This window comes from Neophocaena asiaeorientalis, unplaced genomic scaffold (assembly GCF_003031525.2).
Source record: "Neophocaena asiaeorientalis asiaeorientalis breed wild unplaced genomic scaffold, Neophocaena_asiaeorientalis_V1.1 scaffold174, whole genome shotgun sequence".
NCBI classification, from domain to species: domain Eukaryota; kingdom Metazoa; phylum Chordata; class Mammalia; order Artiodactyla; family Phocoenidae; genus Neophocaena; species Neophocaena asiaeorientalis.
The window spans coordinates 1,489,635-1,504,052 of record NW_020174922.1 but is presented as its reverse complement, the minus strand read 5'-3'; positions in this window follow the sequence as shown (position 1 = coordinate 1,504,052).

Here is a 14,418-nt window from a genome sequence, read left to right as displayed (position 1 = left end):
CATTTCTGTGACAAAATTGGGCTCCTAGCCTCTTATTGTTTTGGTTTTTTGGGTTTTTTTTTTTTTTTGGTAGTTTTGGTAGGAGGCATCTTAACCAGGGATTTACGTGAAATTGTCAAGTAGTTTTTAAAATCTACATACCTTGGCCCAATGCTGGAGATTCTGACTCAGGAGATCAGGGCTAGTTCTGACCTACGTCAACATATTGAAAGCTCCCCATGGAGCTGATGCACAGCACAATATTAGCTGAGAACTTCTTATAACTCAAAGCTAAGGGCTCTGGAGCCACAGGCGTGAGTGTGACCTTGGACGAGTTATTTATCTTCTCTGAAGATTATATATATATGTATATATATGTATATAAAATTTGATATTTATACTCATTTTCATATATTTGATATTTATATTGATATATATCAAAATTGATATTTGGTGTATGCATATATCAGTTTATATTTTTTAAAATTGTGCTAGAATTTTCATCTGAGAGGATTAGAATAGATGAAAATAACAGTTTGTTTCAGAAGACATATTCCAGTTTGTTCTTAAAGCAAACATTTGAAAACAAGAGCTAGAGTTTTGTTGTTATCATTGTTGTTTCCAGTTTTATTGAGATTTTATGGTCATACAACTAGATTTTATTTATAAACAAAATTTGATTTGGCCTGATATACAACACCAATAATCAGTTTTGGATTTAATGAAGTAACGTGGTTTGTTCAGGTTTACCTCCCTGGCAATCACTGTTTTACATCATATCTACCTAGAGTTAACCCACCAGCACCAATATACTTGGCAATAAGTTGGGTTTTTTTTTTTTCCCCTGGAGGATTGCTTGTAAGAACTCTCATTCTGTAATATTTGTGACTTTGAAAGGATGTGTACAGGTTGATGGTTCTTTGCAAGGGATAATACTTCTCTTTCTGAATCCACTTCCATTTACTTTCTCAAGTGTTTCACACTTCCCAGGAATACTCTTTTTAGCATGTGTGTGTATGTTTGTGTGTGTGTGTGTGTGTGTGTGTGTGTGTATAACAAGAGATCTCTTCTGGCAATTGTGTTAATAGTTAATCTTCTGATTCCCCGATTTGAACATGTTATTTTTTTAAATTATTTTTCCATCTCTTTATAAGCTTTCCTCTTCTGACCTAGAGTACTCCTGCCTGATGCTCTTTCTATCTAAGTTGTTCCTATTCTTCAGGTCCCATTTTTGATAAAATCTTCCCTGATCCATTCTGCTCCAGGAAGCCTTTCTTTAATTTTGTCTATGAGTTATTTTCCCTACTGGGCCTTTAACACTTATGCTGTGTCATAGTTTAATATATTGCTTCATTGCTTTGGGAATAATTTAGGAATTCTTCCTAATTCTTTTAAGCATTATACTAATGGGGTCCCTCTGGAATATTTCTGCGTCTCTTCCTCAGTGCCAGTCAGTGCCTTGCAAATAGCATGTGATATTATCTTCTGAGGAATGCTGATGAAGGAGTATTTTTCTTCTATGTAGTAAATAATCATACAAGGTAATATTCAAGAAAATAGAGAGTTATTTATTTAGGCAGAAACAAAGGATCCCTTCCTCCTAGTGTTGACTCTTTTGGCCTAACATTCTGCTACCAGTGAGAAGTACCACACAAGCCTGATCATGGGAAAAGTCAAGATTATCTACCCTTGACATTAGGATTAACTTGGCTCACCTCACTTAGTCAGAAATAAGAGACCCACGTTGTGTCTTCTTTCCTTTCCTGTAAAAAAAAAAAAAAAAAAAAAAGACTTTCAGGTCTAGTTCCCAGCCTGTTATTTCAATCGGAGTTCAATAACACTGCCCTTCCTAAATGCCAAACACCTAGGTCCTTCTTTTGTCCTGGTTTGGTCACTGCTCCCTCTGTCCGAAGCTGAGGCTTCCCCATACATTCCTAGAAGTGTATTTCTTATCTACTTCCTTTCCCAAGGCCTCTGGCAGCTTTGCACAGTGGCCAGAGCTTCTCTTGCAGTTCCTGATATTGTTTCTTTTTCCTTTTCAGAAGGCAGGGGAAAGCAAGGGATCTGTTATTTAAAGGTTCACAGTTGCTGCGTTTGGGGGTGTGGGTAGCAAGGACTCACTAGCAAGTGAGAGTCTTTCTCACTGAAACTCTGTTCAAGGCCTTATCTGCTTATAGAGACAAAGCCATTGTTCTCCTCAGCACTGTAACCTTAGCACCCATCCTTTTGCATACCATGCAGTTGGCAACTGACAGGTAGTACTTGTTGAATAAACCCAGGAGCTCAGATGCTATCTCTTCCAAGAAGGCTTCCTTGGTCTACCGAGTAGGACTGATCAGTTCCTCCTCTGTGCCCATGGCACCATGCACCCTCCTCCTGTTATTGGATTTATCTTAGTGAGTGGTACTGATTTGTATACCATAGATTTGTCTTTCTCCGTGATTCCTTGACAGCAAGGCCTGACTTTGTATTTTAGTATCTCCAATACAAAGTAGGCACAATGCTTAAAGAAACAGCCCTATGAAACTACGGTGTATCTTCTGTAGAGGTATCACTAGAAACCTTATTGATTACATTTCACAGCATCCTTTTTCTTTTTCTTTTAATTGAAGTATAGTTGATTTACAATGTTGTGTTAGTTTCTGGTGTACAGCAAAGTGATTCAGATATATATTCTTTTTTATATCCTTTTCCTTTATGGTTTATTACAGGATATTGAATATAGTTCCCTGTGCTATACAGTAGGCCCTAGTTGTTTATCTATTTTATATATAGTAGTTCATATTTGTTAATCCCAAACTTCTAATTTAGCCCCTCCCCACCCTCTTTCCCCTGTGGTAACCAAAAGTTTGTCTTCTATGTCTGTGAGTCTGTTTCTGTTTTGTAAATAAGTTCATTTGTGTCATATATTAGATTCCACACATAAGTGATATATATATGTGTGTGTATAATAATATGGTATATTTGTCTTTCTCTTTCTGATTTATTTCACTCAGTATGATAATCTCTAGGTCCATCCATATTGCTACAAATGGCATTGTTTCATTCTTTTTTATGGCTGAGTAATATTCCATTGTATATGTGTACTACATCTTCTTTAACCATTCATCTTTCGATGGACATCTAGGTTGCTTCCATGTCCTGGCTGTTGTAAATAGTGCTGCTATGAACATTGGGGTGCATGTATATTTTCAAACTATAGTTTTATCCAGATACATGTCCAGGAGTTGTATTCACAGCATCCTTTTTAGAAGATTTATCCAGAAATATCTCTCTGTAATTCTATCCAGAATACATGTGTTTCTCTTAGGCAAGATATTTGTTTTCATTCCTTGAACACTGTATTTTGTGTCTTTGCAATTATATTTGGACTCATCCAATGGCGAATGCTTTTGTATTAGCCTTACTTCCAGGTCTAACTCAGGTACCTACCATTAGTTTTCCTTTGTATTTTCCACCTCCTTCTGATATATGCTATTTTGTTGTATTTATGTAGCATATAACCTTCCTTATATATATTCTAAAATCCTTCTTTCAGAATAGGTGGAGTAAAAGTAATCACCTATAAAATATGTGTCAATTAAATTTACTCGTTCATTCAACAAAATGGAGCTAGGAACCACTGATAAATCAGAACCAAATATAATACACTGCCCTAAATTCTTCTGACTTCAGAAAGTTAAAATCAGTGAAATTTGGGATAGATTGAATATGAGAGTGAGGGATTAGGAGGTGTCAAAATTCATGCAAGGGGGGCTTCCCTGGTGGTGCAGTGGTTGAGAGTCCGCCTGCCGATGCAGGGGACACGGGTTCGTGTCCCGATCCGGGAAGATCCCACGTGCCGCGGAGCGGCTGGGCCCGTGAGCCATGGCCGCTGAGCCTGTGCGTCCAGAGCCTGTGCTCCACAACGGGAGAGACCACAACAGTGAGAGGCCTGCGTACCGCAAAAAAAAAAAAAAAAATTCATGCAAGTATTTGAATGGTGCCATTCACTGAATTAGGGGAGTGAGGAAGGCGGCCAGATTTGAGAAGGCTTTGTCAAAAGAATTGTAATGTGAATAATAATTATTATAACTAACAGCCGTATAGTCCTGTGTGGTTCACAAAGCGTTCTAAGACAAGAAATAGTTACAAGAATAAGCCATTGTATAGTGATCTAAAGCTCATTAAGATTATTAAGTTTGTTTCTTACAAGCCTATGATTTGACAAGGACCGATGTAATGTCTTTCACATTTTGCAGATGAGGAACCTAAGTTTCGGAGGAGCTAAACAATTAGACGGAAATGTTGGAAGGAGGTCTTAGGGGATATGATTTGCTGTCCCATGGTCTACCCCTCATTTTTCTGCTTCTTCTAGAATTGGAAACACATCATAGCTAGAGTGAGGAGTGCAGGGGTAATATAGCTCTCAGGCTTTGTAAAAGAAGAAAACTCATAAAGCAAGCATTATTACTAAAAGTTATCCTCGTTACTTAAAATTTTATGACCCAATGGTGATTTCCTGTGAACTGCCTGCAACAGTGAGCTGTTCAGTGTGACTGTTCCTCAGTCTCCTGGGTAGGAGCTCCATTCAGTAGAAGTGTGACACACCTGAACGCTTAACTGCATCCTTAATTCTAAAGGCATCTTAAACAAAAGTAATAAAATGATATTTCTGACACAAGTTTCCTGCTTTTGAATAAATTATGAGCAGGCTGTGATAAGCATTAAATACTGATTGATTAAATGTAGGTTTCATAGAGAAAACTAATTGATGGCCAAGCCTTGGAAATATTGTCAAACTTCTGCTCAGAGACGTTTGTGCACACCATGGGCAAATTATAACTGCTAGTGAGCATGTGTTTGATACAAAGGGATAACTTTCCAGTTTGATCTTGGTACCTCTATAGTAGACGGCCAGAAAAGAAATTGAACCCAGGGGAAAGAGGGGGAAGTCAAACACTGCGACATGATTATACTTTCATTGTATGGCCTATTGGGAAGGACATTTCCTGATTTCTCTATGTTATCCATATTGCCAGATCAAATACTGAGCACAAATCCTCATTTGTCAAAAACCCCAAGTTCACACACCTTCTGATATAAGATTATGATTATTGTAAGATGGCCACCACAATCAAAGTGTCCCTGTATTGTTTTCTATGTGCTCTTTTTAGATAGATTTTGAACTCCAGATTTGAGAAACTGATGATTAAGAGACATTTGCATGTGCTAATTCTTGTCCCTGAATCAAAAAAGACCATGGAGGCATCAGATAAAATATGATGCTGACTTGGTTTTCAGACAGATTTTCTGGAAATGTGTGACCTCCACCAATCTTAAAAAAATTAATTAAAGTACAGTACATTTCTGGATGCTTGGGCCAGCCTCCCATAGTCAGTTTTGTATTTTTCTTACCACGCAGAGACTGAAGCATTTGGCATACGTGGGATCCTAGTATTTTAGAGCTGGAAGGGAAGTTCTCCCACCCTGGTTTTATCTGTAGGCTGGATAAAGGTTTGGGATTTAGCAATAGGCTTTGCTAGCTCAGCTTGTGAAAATCACATTCTTTATCAACTCCCCAGATGGTTTAGATCATTAAAAACACAACAAAACAAAACAAAAGCTCTTCAGAGTGTACACTGTGAAGATATTCTCTAATTTCCAAGAAAAATAAATATATGTCGAATTTCTCACAGATTTCTCACACTTTCTCAGTATCCAGCCTAAATCGCTGTGCTGAATGGAGAACATAAAGCCATCGTTTTTGAAACTGCAAAGCTTTGTGCTGAATACTTAACTTCCAGCAGCCCCTTTGCCTTTGCAGCTTGTCCGTCGGCCCCCAACTCTAAGTCAGTATTTATCTATTGGGGCTTAGCTTAAACTGAGACGTAGATGTCTTTATTCAATGAATTTGGGGCAACTGGCTCTCAATAAGCAACAAAAACAAAAAGGCTGTTTCAAATCAAAGAAACCTCAAGAAACTCTCCCACCATCTGCTGAGGAGAGAGAAATGAGCCTGTGGGCCGAGAGCTTTGATTGAATAGAAGAAATAGTATTGTCATCTAAATTTTCTGCAAGACTCTTTGGATCAAAATATTATAATCACAGCAAATAGATGCAGCAAATAGATGCGGCCACACTTAATGGATACTCAAAGGGCCAGACCACTGCTTGACTGGGATCGTTTACTGTCATTTGCAAGGAAAATTGGGGGGCTGAGGGGATCCGGGTTGGAGGGAGAAAGGGAGACCTGACGTTCAGCTGGCATGCACCAGTGTATAAATGGCTGGCATTTGCAGAGCTGCATTGCAGGGGAGCTTTTAGCATTTCGCCACTGCCAGCTGATGTCTCTGTGAACATCAGTGCCAAGAAGCCAAAACTGAAAGCAGGTGCAGGGGCAGAGGAACTGAATGTTGGGGGGCGGGGGGAGGGGGGAATTCAGCAACAGAACTTCTGTTGTTAAAAATTGGTTGCCTTCATTAAAACCTAAACAATGCCTCACTTTAACTCTGCATAACATTTTTAGCCAGCTAGAGTCCTGCACACACACTTAAGGCAAGCCTCTTACATTTATGCACTGGGCGAAGAGACTGTTTTGTCTCTCTCCCTCCAAAGCTGCGGATTGTCTGCAAGACTGCTGAACTCTGATTAGAGCGGCTTTCCTTCCGAAGCCGGGAGCATCTGCTTCTGAAAGTGCCCTTTACCTCCCCTCCATCCCAGAGTGCCCCCTCTTCAGAAAGTCCCACTTCTACACAACCAGGGCCTGGGAACAGGGAATATTCCGGAACTCGGCATGTCTTCACAGAGCCCTGTCGCCAGTTCAGCTCTCTGAAATGCTGCTTTCCTATGAGAAAACAGACGGGACTCAGGGCCGCCTGCAATTTACATTTCCCTCAAAAGCTCTGTGTTCCTGCAACATTGTTCTCCAAGCCCACTGCAAAAGACAGCAGGAAAAGAAATGATAGGGATAAGCTGGAAAAAAAAAAAAGGAATAAAGGTAAGTGTTCAGGACCAACTGAGGAAAAGAACTAAGGCTTGCCACTTAGCAGTGTACCCTTAGAACTAAGGGCACACTACAAATCGAGAATAAAACAGAAAAATGCCTGCTGCCTGCTCTGCTGGCCTGCCTGGCTGAGCCATTCCCAGCAGAGACTTGGTCACTGCAGAATGTGAAAGTCATCTTTGAAGGAGATGGCACAAAACTACAGATCGCATGCAGCCTTCTCACAACTGGGATGGAGAGAGAGCAAACCGCAACAAGAGGAAGCTGCAGGCAATCTGCGCTTGGTGGAAAATACTGGAGTTTTTTTCCTAATGGACATTAGTGCAATAAGGGAAATAGAAATATGTTTGCTTGCTTTTACAGGCTTTTAGAAAAAACAGACAGCAAAGTTCATTCTACAAGTCAGATGTTCTGCACAAACTAGAAAAAGCTCCATCTATTAAAACTATGATGCCACAGCTTTGGGGTCAGCAATTTTAATTATAATTTAAGATGAATAAATATAGTGACTCTTGGGGAATGGTAGTGAGAATTAGGTTTGTTCTATGACCTCACGCTTGGGGATCGTTTATAGTCAATCTCTTTTGCTTCTACCACCAAGTGCTACTGTCTTGTCCACATGTAGGTTTGGTTATTAAAAGCTTTTAAAACCCAGAAAAAAGTTTAACAAGTTAAACCAGAAACATAAACGAGGTCACATGCCGCAAGAGTCAGCGGATGAAAAGGAACTTAGTTCATAAAGCAAGTAGAGTCTGGGTTTTAGTTGGAATGAAATATACTGAGTTGAGACAATAGGAGACTGCAAAGCTGAGAAGTCTGAGAGAATGAAATGCTCTAACAGAAAAAAAACAAAAAATTGGCCAAGGCTAGGAAGAGGCATTCCAAAAAAAGAAACAGAGATAGCTAATAACATAAAACAAGGTTCAAGCTCCGACTAAAAAAAGCAACATTTGAAAGAAAAAGCCTTGTTCAACTTCAAAATGTGCAGATTAAAAAATGTACTCAATACTATTGAGAATTTGAGCAAAATAAGCTCAAATCTTGAAAGGAAATTGAAAAAATGTGTATCAAAAACTTTAAACTTTTTCACTGATAGGAATTTGTCTCGCTCAAGTATTAGGAGATATATTTATGTACCAAAGAGTTCATTGTGGTAATTTTTAAATATTTAAAATATAGAAATATGCTAATTGTAAAAATGTAAGAGATTGGCTAAGAAAATTTGGTATATCCATAAATCATGTTTTAGAAAAATACTCTGACATGGGAATCTTCTTGCAAATATATTTGCTTAGGGAAAAAACAGTTGTAAAATAGTTTATCCAGGATGATCTTAATTCTGTGTGAAGCATCTACTTGGAAATGTTATAAGTAGTTATTCTGAGTTCCAAGATTATAGGCGACTTTTCTTCTTAATTTTCTTCCCATATTTTTTCTTTCAAATTTTTCAAAGTAAAAATTTATATATTTTGAATTTTTTTTATTGAAGAGTGCTCTGTATATGGAAAAGTACACAAATAAGAATACAGCTTAATGAATTCTAAGAAATTGAAGACAGCCTTGTAACCAGCACCCTCATCAGAAAACAGAAGATTCCTAGTTCCTGGAATTTTCCTCTTGCCCCTTCCTGTTCTCTACCACTCCCACAAGGTAAACTCTATCCCCACGTGTAACACCATAGATGAGTTTGTCTTTTGTGTACTTTAAATAAAGGAAGCTTGCAGTATAGGATCTTTTGTGTCCAGCTTCTTTCATTCAACACTGAAATATATCTTGTTTTAAGCCAGGAGGAACTAATGGGAAGTTTAGACCATTCATGCACGGCAGTTGGTTTTATCAGGGCTTCTTAGGAGGGTTCCAGGCCCCATTCCTATCCACCTCCCTAGTGTGTGCTCTGAAACCAGTATTGGGCCTAAATCTATTGAGATCTCTCAGTTGCAAGTGTTTTTTCCTTTTCTGAACTTTTATATTATGTGCATCTTCTATTGGGAAATTAATCAGTTATTATTTACTGTTACACCAAACTTTTAATCATTTCCTCTATGTTTAATTCATCATGTCTTATTCATATATAACTACTAGTTGTTGGATGCATAACACATGCCAGATACACTATGTCTGTAAGATAATACTATCCCCATTTTACAGAGAGGGTAAGTGATTTCCCCTAGGTCATAAATCTAGAAGGTGACAAAATACCCGTCTCTGCCAACATCCTTGGATGCTCTATTGAATGGTCTCTCTACTGTACTACATTCTCCCCTTTGCTCATATTTTATATCCTCACTGGATTTCAAGGTCCTGGAGAATAAAAACTATATTTCCCTTTTCTTGGATTTCCCCTCCTAGCACGGTGCTTGATAGTGTTTGCTTACTGAGCATGAGAGAGATGATTTTTATTTGATTTTTCTAGTAGCACAGCACTCTTTATAAATCTTTTTCTTTGATTAAACTGTATCATAATGCTCTATAGTATTGTCCACCAGCAAGGCCTGGGATTCTGATTCCAGTCATTCTGTGGAGAAAATGGGTTTTATAACTGGTGTGGCCAAAAAATCAAAGTAGCAAAGTGGATAAGGTGAACTGGGGGCAACAGTGTAACTAGTGTATCTGAAGTAAAGAATGTATCATCTTCTAAACATCATCCTCCTTCATATGAAAAAAAATATTTTATTAATAATTATGTTATAAAATGAATTAATGATCAGAACATACCTGTAGAAAAAAAAAATAAAATAAACAAAATATTTCAGTACAAAATAAGAATAAGTAGTGATTTAAATCTTTTCTATAACATTAACAAATTTTTTAGAAGAAAAGATAAAAATTTATACCTATGTGTTGGTCTGATGTAGGAATGAATAATAATATTACAGGTTTTTCTCATGCTTTAAATTGTGCAAATTCATTGATGACATTGTCAAAATTGATCTTCACGTTTATGTTCAATATACAGAACAGGAAATTTTGTCAGTCTATTTTTGTGCATAGTTGATCAAAGAACACTTTTTATTACATTTTAATTTCAACAAGTTTCTTTCAGATTAGCATGAAGTAACACCTACAGTTCCAGATATTACAGTACTGTTCACGTCTTTGGGATCAATTCTAGCAACTTTCAAATATGTCAAATAATTTTAAATACACATTCTTATCCCTCTGTTTAAAATTTTTCCTACTAGTATTAAAGGAACTTAAGTTTTGTAACTTCATGTTTAGAGTCACTGGGTTTTCATTCTCTAGTTCACATTTTTTTTTTTTAATGCAGGAAAACATGGTATCATAGGGGTTGGAGAAATGAACTCTGTGAAAGCGAACTCTAATGATTCCAAACTATTAACAAACTTGAGTCACATGGCGCCATGACCCCACTGCATAACTGGGACTCTTGAATTAATTTCCGTGTAGAATACAGTATTTACAAAGGAATAATTTATGAATATGTGCTAATTTAAACCTTACCTCAGAATATGACTGTATATGGGTCTTTAAAAAGGTAATTAAATTAAAATGAGGTTTTTAGGGTAGACCCTAATCCAATACGACTGGTGCTGTTACAAGAAGAGGAGGTTAGGACACAGACAGACCCAGAAGGAAGATCACATGAACACGTGTATGTTTGAATGTACGGTTACAGGCATAGGAAAAGACTGGATAAATGCTCACCAAACTCTATTGGGCAGTCATCACTAGCAAGAAGAGAATGGTGATTTCCATATTACACTTATGCCATTTTATACTGTTGGGATGATTTTTTGACATGCATGCATTACTTATACAATTTCAAAAGATAATAAATAAAAATGAGATCAATCAGTGAGAGTTTTTATATAATATAATATGAGCTACTATTAAAATCAGAGTAGCAAGACCTGAATATACAGGTTATAAGAGAATCCTGTATGTATTTACAGGGAAGAGCTAGAAACACTGTGTGGACATTGTACAGAGGCAAATTTTGGGATCAGCAGGAAAGATAAGTTCTTTGCCATCTAATGATTAAATAGCCTAGCAGCATTGTTTATATTGCCAAAAAACAAAAAAATGTTAAAATCAACCTAAGTATCTTTAACAGAAAACTGAATAAATGAAGTGGCGTGTATCCATATAATGGAATAAAATACAGCTGTGATAATGAGTGACCCAGAGCTAGCTTTATCAACATTCATAAGTCTCATAAATATATTGCTGAGCCATAAGAGCAGGTTGCAAAAGAATACACACAATACGATAACATTGATAGGAAGTTAGGAAATGTGTCACCCAATACTCTGCATTGTTTATGGATAGGTATTTATACAACAAAATTATTAAGCAATGCATAGGAATGGTGAGTACCGAATTTAGGATAGAGGGTAGCCTTCAGGAAAAAGGAGAAGTGGGATTAGAGAAGGATACCTGGGAACTTGAATTATATCAGTTATGCTTTGTCTCATGCTCGTTGGTGGGTACGTGATAATCGCACAACTTTTATACCTTTATGTGTGAAATGTGTTATAATAATAATCATAATGATATCAATAATAATAACTTACTTAGCACTTACTGTGGGTCAGCCACTATGCTAAGGATTTAGTATGTATTAACTTGTTTCTTCCTCACAAAAGCCTTGTCAGACAAGCACTGTTATTAACCTAGTTTTACAAATAAGTAAACCAAACACAAGGAAGTTAGGTAACAAGTCTAAGATCACATCTAATTAGTAAGGAGCAGTGCTGAGATTTGAAGCCAGGCAATAGTCTGTGGTGTACTATTCTCTTAAAAATGGAAAGGGTTGTCTTGTGAGGTAATGTCTTTCTCTTTTTTTTTTTATAATGTAACGAGTCACCTGGTGAAGTAAATGTAAATAGACGGCCAAGTCCAGGATTGCTATGGGTGGCATTACATTGCGATTTGTGGGAGGGTAGACTGTATAAATTGCATTTTCCTTCCAATCCCAAGTCTAAATTTTTAATGTCAGGAAGAGTTTGTTTGGGGGCAAAAGATGAGGAGTTCTACTTTAGGCATGTGGAGTTTGAGGTAAAAATGTGGCTAGTAAATAGTTACTAGGATTCAGGATTCCTAGTATGACAGGATTCAGTTTATGTTACAGTTTATATTACAGCCAGGAATTTGTTAACAGAATAGTCCAAATATAGAAATGGATGTGATTACCCAAGAAATATGAAGAAAGGAAAAAATGAAAGGTCCACACCTGCTGGGAGAAGGAACAAGAAACTTGCTATCTGTCTATTGCTCACTCTACACACATGTGCACACACATACACATACAAACCACATACCACATGCACACATGCTCACATCCATGCATGAATTTTGTTCCTTATAAACAGTTCTCTTTCTTCTTTTCATGTGTGGAAGCAATTCCCAAATATGTGTCAAGAGATGAAGAAATGACCCCTTTGAGACAGGTGTTACATGCATTGTTTCCAATCCAGCATGCCTATCTACACCCTTCATTTCATCTGCATTAAAATCTGAAGAATTAAAACGCACATACACACACACACACACACACACACACACACCTCTACACTTTTCTTTGTAATTCCATCTGTACTCTTAAAGAAATAAGTCTGTCCCAATAGTAAATACTCCCCATTTCAGCCTCTGTATTTGTCAGTTAAGAGAAAGCTTAATCAACACCATAATAATTTTTAGAATTCAAAGTCCCTTGAGCAGTTTATAAAACTTTGCTATTTGTATTAAACTTTAAATTGATTTAATTTTACGTAGTGAAGCTAATGTTAAGGAAATAGAGCAATACGTCTTTCAGAATGCTCACTTTTATAAATTCACAGATCAGCATGCTAAATGCAAAGATGATTTTTTTTCCTCTGAACTTGAGCTGGTCTTATCAGCCCATGGGTATTTTTCAACAAATGGATTGTAAAAATTATCCTAAAGTATGAATATTACTGGAAATGTTACATTGATCAGATCTTAGTGGGATTTTAGTTCCTATTTAGTAAGGAAGCAGCTGTTCCATCTTCTCTGGGGTATTGCAAAAGAGGGGTGATTTCGAAGGGAAGCAGATGAGAAAGAACGTGAGAGAGAGAGGGAAAGCTAATATTAATGGACTCTACCACTATTCTGCACTTATACCTGCCTACACATGTTTAATACTCTTGGCAATTCTCCTGTTAGTTATTATTATCCCATTTTTTAGATTGTGTAACTGAGTTTCAGAGGTGTTGAGTATCAGTCATACAGGCTGCAAACTCAGATTTTTCATTACTCCGAAGCCCATACTCTTTCATTTACATCACTATGTACACATAAAGAATATGGTAATTGGGCTTCCCTGGTGGCACAGTGGTTGAGAGTCCACCTGCCGATGCAGGGGACACGAGTTCGTGCCCCGGTCCGGGAAGATCCCACATGCTGCGGAGCGGCTGGGCCCGTGAGCCATGGCCCCTGAGCCTGCACGTCCGGAGCCTGTGCTCTGCAACGGGAGAGGCCACAACAGTGAGAGGCCCGTGTACCGCAAAAAAAAAAAAAAAAAGAATATGGTAATGTGTTTATCCAGCAAAAGATTCATCTATTCCCCCACCTTTTACTTAATATCTTCAATCAAATTGAAACTACTCTCTAGTTGTCAGTAGATTTGTTAATACCTTGTTTATACCTGATAGGAAATAAGACAATTTTGGTCGCAGCTTCTACCATTACTCTTTTCATATGTTTCCTTTACTTAATGCTTAACATAATACTTGGAATTGTCATACTGTACATTTCTAAAACGTAAATTTATTTTATTATTTGGTAAATATGATTCTAATTTGGTTTTACATAGGCTTTTTTATTTGCCAAATGTAATTCCACTCTGTTATACTTTTAACTGATTATTGGTTTGTAAGAAGCATATGAAAAGCCATATTCTTAGTGGTGGACTTCTTTATATTTTTTGAAGTATAGTTGATTTACAATATTGTATTAGTTTCAGGTATACGGCATAGTGATTCAGATTATATTCCATTACAAGTTATTATAAGGTAATGGGTATAATTCTCTGTGCTATACAGTATATCCTTGTTGCTTATCTGTTTTACACATAGTAGTTCATATCTGTGAATCCCATACCCCTAATTTGCCCCTCCCCCTTTCCTTCTCCCCTTTGGTAACCACAAGTTTGTTTTCTATATCCATGAGTCCATTTATTTTGCATATACGTTCATTTGTATTTTTTTTTAATTTATTTACTTTATTATTTTTGCTGCATTGGGTCTTCGTTGCTGCGTGCCGGCTTTTTCTAGTTGTGGCGAGCGGGGGCTACTCTTTGTTGGGGTGCACAGGCTTCTCATTGTGGTGGTTTCTCTTCTGGCGGAGCACAGGCTCTAGGCACGTGGGCTCAGTAGTTGTGGCTCGCGGGCTCTAGAGCGCAGGCTCAGTAGTTGTGGCGCATGGGCTTAGTTGCTCCACGGCGTGTGGGATCTTCCTGGACCAGGGCTCAA